The following is an 8,894-nucleotide window of genomic DNA, read 5'->3' as shown; positions in this document are numbered from 1 at the left end:
CAGATTCAAACACTGGCGACTCACCAATTCACTTAACACTCACTTGTGAGCACCTACTTTGAGCACTGTACAGGCACAAAGAAGTATAGCATTATTCCTGCTGGACATGGTGGCTCACACCTATAATCTCAGGATTTGGGATGAGACAGGACCATCGTAAGTTTCAGGGCTACAGAGTAAGACCCCATTTCAAAACGAACTGAAAAAACAAAAATAAAAACAAACCATCACCTCTAAAAAAAAAAATCCCAAACAAACAAAAATCCTCAAGTGCCCCATCTGATTCTGATCTACGTGGAAGACTTTCATTTAGACATCAGTAACAGGAAACAGGAAAAGCTCTCAGTAGATAAATGAACCATGGCCAGGTGAAAGGCCAAGGCAGTACCCTCTGAAGAGAAGCAGCAAGAGGGCCACAGGGCAAGTGCAGTCTGCAAGTGCAATCAAGAGAGCCGGTTAACAATCACAGAGGGGCCTGCTAGGCCTCCTTTGTTTTAGCTTTTCAAATGCATATCATCCCTGGTTTACCTAGTTATTACTTTATACTGTTTGTCTTGCCTCATTCAGCAGCCTTGTCAGTTTTGTTGACCATTAAATCTTGAGCCAATACTAAAATGTTCAATAAATATTGGCCTAATGATTAAATGGCACAAAAGAGGAAGTGACAGTGGCAATGGAATTTAGCAAATAGTCCAAGTAACACCACGAGAAGTATTAGTGTGTCAGGTAGTTTTATATCACTACAGAAGCCAACTTATGAAGGGAACAAGTTTATTCTGGCTCTGTTGTGGAGGTTCCAATACTGATCGGTGGGCTTATTCTTTACAAGCCTTTCGTGGGGTGAAGGACATGCACATCGGGGCATGTTCTCCTTTGTCTTTTGTTTCAGTCAAAAACATTATGACCAAAAACATCTCAGGGAGGGAAGGGGTTATTTAATCTTACAGTTCATTATCAAGGGAAGTTGGGGCAGGAACTCGAGGAGGGATCAAAGGAAAACTGCTTACCGGCTTGCTCCTAGGTCCCCACTCAGTTAACTACCTTTCTTAGGGAGCCTAGGCACACTGCCCAAGGAATGCACTGCAGACATTGGCTGGGCCTTCTATATGATGATCAATCAAGAAATGACCATGAATCAATCTGATCAAGACAGCAGTTATCTGAGGGGGATCTCAAATGGAAGACTGATCAGCTGAAGCTAACTGGAAGAGGGCAGGGCTGTACTGCGGAACAAAACTCCTCACATCAAGGACAGAAAGGGAAAGAAAGAAATGGGGGGTCTCCCAAGCCACTGTGAGGGCACCCAATAACCTAAAGCTTCCCACAATCCATCACCTTTATGCCAGGGACCAAGAGTAACTCATAAGCCTATGGAGAACATCGCAGATCCAAACTATAGCAGATCCAGATGCTGGAGTAGTAAGCAAGTGGATAGAGGATGATTCTCGGGTTCTAGGAGCTCTGGGGAAGAAGTTAATGTGGTACTATAAAACAAGAGGAGGACAACAAGAGGGGCAGGCTTTGTGAACTTCAGAAGGTATGAGTTCCAGTGTGGGAATATTACTCCAATAGCCAAGTCAAGGGTCTAAAAGTCCCTTACGTATGCACATCTGGACCCCCTTGACCGACTGTTGATTCTAGCCAAACGGTTAGATCAGCTAGTGTGCAATACAAAGTGTGGTCTGAGGGTCAGACCCTGGAACTTTCAAAGAGTCAATAGAGGACAGGCACTAAAAATAACTGAAAAGGACAATCTGAGGGTGTATAGTGCTAAGGCAGAGTAGGGGTTGAAAGAATCTAAGAAAAGCCTTCAAGAAAAATGTAGTCTGCAGTCTCCACGGCAAGACATTAAAGACGAAAAGTGGTCACTAATCCCAATATTGAGCAGCTGAAGTAGGAACACCACTAATAGTGGCCAGATTGGGCTGCACAGTGAGTTCCAAGACAGCCTAGGCTGTGAGACTGTTCCAAATAAACAGGACTAAAAAGTGACCCTTGAACTTGGATATAAGGATGTCACTGATAAAAGGAAGACCACTATCAGTAGATTCGCAGGGAGAACAGACTGTATTTGAATCATGAGGTAAACGGGAAGAGTATTGGAAAGCGATCATAGGTATCTCTAAGAATAAGTGCTTGGTTAGTTTATGAATGGTGACCAAGTTTCTAAAAGGCCAACTGAGGAGTCTCGCAGGCATCACAATCACCCGGATACACTTTCTCTGTCCTCGCAGCCATTTCGATAGCGGGGGCGATTCACATAGAGTTCAGGCAAAAAGAGGGAGCTACAACACCCCTCCCCCCGGGTATGAGTCATCTTCGTGGCAGCCGAGAGGCTGGACGGAAGAGTTGAATTCAATGAGGTGCCCGGTTTCCCGTGAATATTGGAATTCAGTGACTTGGATGGCTCCATGCTGGAGGCAGCTGGGGAGACTCATTCACATTTTCCTACCCGGCACTCGTCACCTCCATTCAGCAATTTCCTCTCAGTCTCTCTAACGGAGTCCAAACGAACAAAGCTACTTCCCACCCGCACCTCAGGTTGACCTTCCACCCTCACGCCCACCGCGAGCGCTCGCCGCGGCCACGTGACCCCCGCCAGCCTCCAAGACTCGCCGGCCTCGCCCCCTCCCCTCGAGCCCTAGCCGGCTTTACTCCGCCCACCTCGCCCACGTGACAGCCTCTCTCCCACCTGACTGGCTCCTCCCTTTTCGGCCGAATCCGGCCGCTGTCGCAGCTGCCCTACTCCAAAATGGCAGCCGCGCACAGCACGCACCCGCGCGGCCAGACCTCCTTGACTCGCCGGCCTCCCCTCTCTCGCTCCCAGCCTCCCTCCTCGGGCCTTCACCTACCCGCCTCTGGATTGGCCGACGGGAATCCCGCCCCTCCAGAGCCCCGCCTGCCATTGGTCACGGTAGGCTGCCCTTCAGAGAGGCGTGGCCCCGCCCCCCCCCGCCCCGGGAGGTATTTTCCATTCCGGTGGGGGGTTGGGGGGCGGGGGGAGGGGAGAGGGTGACGAGGGGGAGGCGGCCGGGAAGGGGTGGGGGCTGGCGGGGGCATCCGGCCGAGCTGGGGTCCCCGGGCTCCGTCTGGTGGAAGCGAGGCTGCGCCGGCCGACCGGGCAGAAGCGGAGGACGGGACTCGGCGAGCGTTCGGACTCGCCCTGTCGCTGACTGCGCTGCCCCGGCTCGTCCTGCCTGGCCGCAGGTGCCCTGGATGAGGCCGCCCCGCGTGCCCCGGCCGCCGAGTGTCCCCCGCGGTCGCCCAGCGCCCGCAAGCGGCAGCCTCTCCTTGCCCGGGTCCCCGCGCCCGGCGCAGTCCTCCTCGGGCGGGCGCGAGGCGGCACGGCCCTTGGGCCGGGATGGAGCGACCGGGAAGAGGAAGACAAGCCGGGGCATTGAGCCCCTGCGCACGGGACCGCGCGTAGTGGGAGCTTGCGCGCAGTAGGCTCTCGGTACGTTTCGGAGGAATTGCTTTTCGTCTGGAGTCGGGGCACCTGAGGGGAAGAAGGGGTCATCTGGTGCTGGTTGGAGGGCATTCGTCATCGGGGTCTCGGGGACTGGGTGGGGGAGGTCATCGGGTACCCAATGCAAGGGAAGAGGATACCAGCTAGTTCACCTGGAGCTCCAGAGCTCCGACCTGAGGGTCCTCAAGGTCGACGGTAAAAGGTCTACCGGGAGATGAAAGAAGGAGCCGGGGAGCGTGGATGCGGGAAGAGACTGGAGCATCTCCTGGGGGTTAACCTGGGGTGGGTAGTACAGGGTGCGGAGGTGGTCGCAAGGAAGACCCCGCTTCAAGTCCTTGGACTCTTAATAAATGATTCTTTGGTGCTGTGTTTGGGCATCCGAGTAGCTGAAGCGGACTTTGTGGAGAGGGAGTTGCTTTGACAGGATGCTAAGAAACAGCGTAAGTACCTCCTGGTTTGGTTATCAATTTTGAAGGCTTGGGGAAATCAGTCACGAGGTTTTGACATTTTGGCGTTCCAAGCAAAAGGTGGCTTGCTGTTGGATTTTGTCGGTGATCCTTTATTTTCAATTGTTTGTATGTACTTGATGGGTTTGGGGAGTTAGCAGTTTTCCTGGACATTCTTAAAACTACACATTTAAATGTTTGTAGCAGCTTCTCCATCCACACTGGAGGCTTGCTTCTTTCAAAGTTAACATTAGGCTGGACTGTACTATTATGATTTTCTTACGTTTATCCTAGAAGACTAATAAGTCATGCTTGCTTTTTCCTGCTTCTTAACAAGGCCGTGTAAAATTGAGCTACATGTTCTATAGAAGTTTTAAAATGGTTTTTCTTTCAGTATTGAAATAAGAAAGATGCTGGTATTAGAAAGAATGCTCTAACAGTTGGAAATCTCGGTTGGATGCATACTTTAATCTTAATATATTGTCTCGTATTCATGGTCCGATTTTGAGACTGGCTTAGAAACGGAAGCTAGACACACAAACATGAGGCAATGGCTGTTGTCCAGAGTTCACCTTTGGAGCTGTCCTGCAGGCATATTACCATTTCCATTTCCATTGAAAGGAGTAAGCACGGTTAGTCTTTAGTCTTTTTTAAAAGTCACATCTATATATTACTTATTTCATACATTTGTTGAATTGTCTGTGGTTTACAATATGAAAACTCATTTGATTAGAGAGATCTTAAAATTTAGGGGAAAAATTCTGGAGCATATCTTGCCAGCTAATTCAAACATTTCTGCAAAAAGGTGCTAATGTTTTTAATTGACCTTCTAAGTACTTGAATAAGTAATGAATAATTATATATTTTTCTCCTATTGTCCTTGAATTTTACTATTTGTCCTTAGGGAGAATGTACTGGCATACAAAACAGCAGCTTAAAATATTGAAACCTAACACCTTTTGACATTATAATGGCTTCTACATCATTCACCTCGCGAACCATCTGTGGCAAACGCTTAGTGGGGAAGGGAGGCTTTCTTTCCCTTTATACCTTGTTTGGAGTGGGCAGTTTCCAAGGAGTGTGAACCTCAAGTTTACTGGCTGTGAAGTAATGATAATAACTTACACAAAATGAGAATGAGAGGCTTGGGGAAGAGATGCCAGTGAGTCATTTCTTTCAGAGCTGGAAGAGGAGAAGGTGGAGATGATTATTTTGTATATTAGGAAACCAAGGCCCAGAGCATTTGAAGGGACTAAATTGCTAGTTGCTGTCGGAGCCAGGATTGGTGGGCCTGACTCTGGAGTGTTCAGTTATTTTCCTACTTTATCACATCCATATTGTTTATTTCTAAAGCCTTCTAGTGCCAGCTAGAAATAATTTTTGGCTTATTTGTGATATTGTCCCTTTGTAACGATAGAGAACTTTGAAGGCTTTATACGTGATGCAAAACTGCATAAGCTTTTATTTAAAAGTTAAAAACATTGTGCTGCATTATTAGTGAAAATACTAATCGTTTCCTTTCGTTGCAAAGAGACAAAACTGTCATCTAGACTAAAATATTAAATGAGCATCTTAGATTAAACTAATGTTCTATTTTGTGCTAAAATTAGTTGAGACTTTTAGAATTCAAAAGGGTTTTTGTATTTTTAAGCGAATTGTGTGAAAATTATTTTCTAAGTGTGGTGTTTTTCTTATGTTAAAGTGGATTTTAGTTTCTTTAAAAGGAAGTAGAATTACATAATTGTGAAAACATAATTTATACTATAGTTGTAACAGAGACAGGAGTTGTATTTCAGCCACTTAAGTGAAGCTGTCCTGATTGGGTGTGGTACACTAGTAATCAATAATCATAGCATTTGGGAGGTAGGGCCAGGGGCAGGGTAAGTGCTGGTTAAGGGCCAGCCAGGGCTGCATGGTAAAATCCCATTTCAAAGAAAAGAAAAAGGAAGTACCTGTCTTACGGCATATTGGTAAGGATTCTATGCATAGCACATAGAAAGGGCACAATAAATATTAGGCATTATTTTCTATGTTTCATTAGGTTTAATTAGGATGTGTGCTCTTTCTTTTTCCCTTGCTATTATTACATTCTTCCAGACTTTTTTTTTTAATCCTAGATAAATATACAAACAATTATTTGCCTTAATGGGCATTTAGAGGAAATGGCATGCTTATGTTTTTTGTTCTGTCTCGGCTTATCATGGACATTAACTGGATCTACATAATGAGTTAGAGTTGATGTGTACATTTCTCTGAATGGTGGGGGGGGGACATTTAAATAAATAAATAGTGCTACCCCAAAGTGTGCTCTTTTGGCCTGTTTCCAGGTGGTTCTTCTGAGTGGCAGTTCATGCAAAGAGTAGCTCTGAAAAACTGTCCTAGTGTGTGGGAGAAATGTATCTATCTGGAAAGAAAATCTTTTAGGGAAATAAGCAGTTATTCAGCCTCCTGAAGGCTCTTTTATCTGCCCTAGCTGGATTTAGGAGAGAATGGGTGATCATCCACCGTCTTCCAGATTACCACTGTGTCACATACTCTGAGGATGCCACATGGTCTTTTGAGGCTCTTATTGAGATACTTTTGCCTGTATGAGACAGTTTCTCTTCTGAAATGCATCTCCTCTCTTCACCTTCCCATAACCTATTACCCTCACCCCTAGTTTCTCAAGCCCCTGTTTCTTTCTGTCATTCAAAATTGTAAGCCTGCCCCACCTCAATCCCCAGTGCTGATTGAGAATGAGAATCCATCCTGAGCCTCAAGCACACGAGGTCAGCACTCTACCAGTTAGTTACTTGGTTCTGGCTGTTTTTTTGACCTTCATCTTTTGTGTGGCACCCATGCATGCAAATTATAAATTTGTGCATCATTCCTCTTCCTCTTGCTCATCTGTTTATTGCCTTTTTTTTTTTTTTTTAGACTACAAGGCAGGTGAAATGGTTCCTGCCGTTTTTTTTTTTTTATTTATTTATTATGTATACAGTATTCTGCAGGCCAGAAGAGGGCACCAGACCTCATTACGGATGGTTGTGAGCCACCATGTGGTTGCCGGGAACTGAACTCAGGACCTTTGGAAGAGCAGACAGTGCTCTTAACCACTGAGCCATCTCTCCAGCCCCGCCTTTTTTTTTTTTTTTTAAATAGACCCTAGTACCAAACATTGGGTCTGGTAAGAAAATTCTCTTTCTCCGAGAAACCCTCATTCCAGTTTCATTATTCTAGAATGGAAAGGTATTTTGCTGCTTTGCAGGTATTCTGAAGAAAGTCTGAGTTCTAGAGCTTTCTAAGTGAGTTTAGATAAGGACATCAAGTTTATAAGGTCCATTGTTGATTGTAGCTATTTTGTGCTAATGAAATCATGATAAAAATCATTGAATTCTGTTTTCTATAAGTTAATTTCTTGTCAGCATTTTACTTACTGCACTGTGTGTATAAGCAGGTGCATGCCTTGGCTGACGTGTGCCTAGAGGACAGCCCGCAGGAGTCATTCTTCTGTGTGAGTCCTGGCTCCCAAAGTGCCAGGAACTCTTGAGCCATCTCACTGGCTTTATCAATTGAATTGTTTCTGTAACTTTACTCATTAAACTGCTAGGTTTTAGTGATAAATTTGTGTAATTCCAACTTCAAGATGTAGAGTTCTTTTAATTTGCTATATCTCAGGCCCAGCTAGTATTATGACCTTGTGGTTTAACATGTTCTGTTCAGATGGTGACAATTATTAACTATTGTTAGCAGGCCCAGAATCACTAAAGTTACCTGAGAGTTACCTGGAACCATCAAAAATTGTTAGGTTATAGTTGTCTTTCACTTCTATAGAATTTTAATGTTTGAAAGTTGACCAGCTCCCAATCTTTTGATTATTATAAACAGAATGATGTTATCATGGTTTATCGAACACTTGTTGGATTCATGATATATTTTTGGAATTTGTAGAAACAAAATAGGTTTTCTTTGGGTTTGTTATGCCTTCTTATATTCTAATTATGTGAATACATTATTTAGTTAAATATAATTTTAGAAGTCATCAAAAATACTATCATTAAGGTATAATAGACATTAGATCAGTTTTTTTTGGATTGAAGAGAGTGTGTGCTAGCAAATATTAACAATGGTCTGTCGTTCAGGGTCCATGGGCTGAGTAGAACAGAATGCTGTCTTATCCTCGGTATGGATGTTTGAGAATACGAGGAACAGTATAAAGCATAATAAACTCTTCATTTGCATTGGCCAGCTGGCTTAGTTTTAAGGAGAAAAGGGGCCTTTGAATTTGGTAAGAGCAGAGGTGATCTTGGAAGGGTAATGAGTCTAGATTGTTTGCTCATGTTAATACTGGGTAAATTTTACTTGGGTAGTTTAAGTGAAGATTAGTTGCCTGCCTTGATCTGTAGGTGAACAATTCAGATAAATTATTTCAGAGACCATAATGGCACTGTTCATTTCCACACATTCATATATGTGTTTAACACTGTGGAGAACCAAAATATGCCACCCCTAAAATATACTTCTTTGGCATATTTAGAAAAACTGTCGACACTGGGATAGTTTTAAAGAGCTGTCTTTTTGTAGAAGAAATTTCATCTCTAAAAGAAATCTACACTAGTAAACAGTGATGTAAAGGAGTCTCCCATGAGCCCCCCGTACCTCCTTAAATCAACGGAGGAGCTAGGAAAGATCCTACCAATAAGAGAGATTAGAGGACTACACCTCTCTCAGACAGATTGCCACAGGCTGTCGCCCATTCAGCACCTTCCTTGGAGTCTTTCTCTGCCTCACAACACAACCTGTTCTTAACTGCACTGCTCTGCTGCAGCCTCACTGGACTTGCTGCCACCACCTCCCCAAGGCTCTTTGTTACTGTGCTTTAGGATACTATGTAAACAGCAGTCACTGGCCCTTCTCTGCTGTATTGTCTTGTAAGTGTGGTTTGCCCTTCTAAGTCCCAGGTTCTTCATCCTCCTTAGATTCAACCTTGCACTGAAAATATT

General features: G+C 44.5%; 1 protein-coding gene across 2 annotated transcripts in view; it reads left to right on the top strand.

Moving 5' to 3' along the window:
* The first annotated feature begins 2,815 nt into the window (after window positions 1-2,815).
* Window positions 2,816-8,894, top strand: part of Socs5 (suppressor of cytokine signaling 5) — a 38,679-nt gene continuing 32,600 nt past the window's right edge. Inside the window, exon 1 of one of the 2 annotated variants that reach the window (XM_038320745.1) lies at window positions 2,816-2,914. The gene's annotated coding sequence lies outside the window, so the exon portion shown is untranslated. Of the gene's footprint in view, window positions 2,915-3,075; window positions 3,455-8,894 lie in introns of those variants that run through there. The other variant, XM_038320744.2, reaches the window with a different exon arrangement.

Source organism: Arvicola amphibius, chromosome 2 (assembly GCF_903992535.2).
Source record: "Arvicola amphibius chromosome 2, mArvAmp1.2, whole genome shotgun sequence".
Lineage (NCBI taxonomy): Eukaryota > Metazoa > Chordata > Mammalia > Rodentia > Cricetidae > Arvicola > Arvicola amphibius.
The sequence above is the reverse complement of the archived record's forward strand: the minus strand, read 5'-3'. Positions and strand labels throughout refer to the sequence as shown.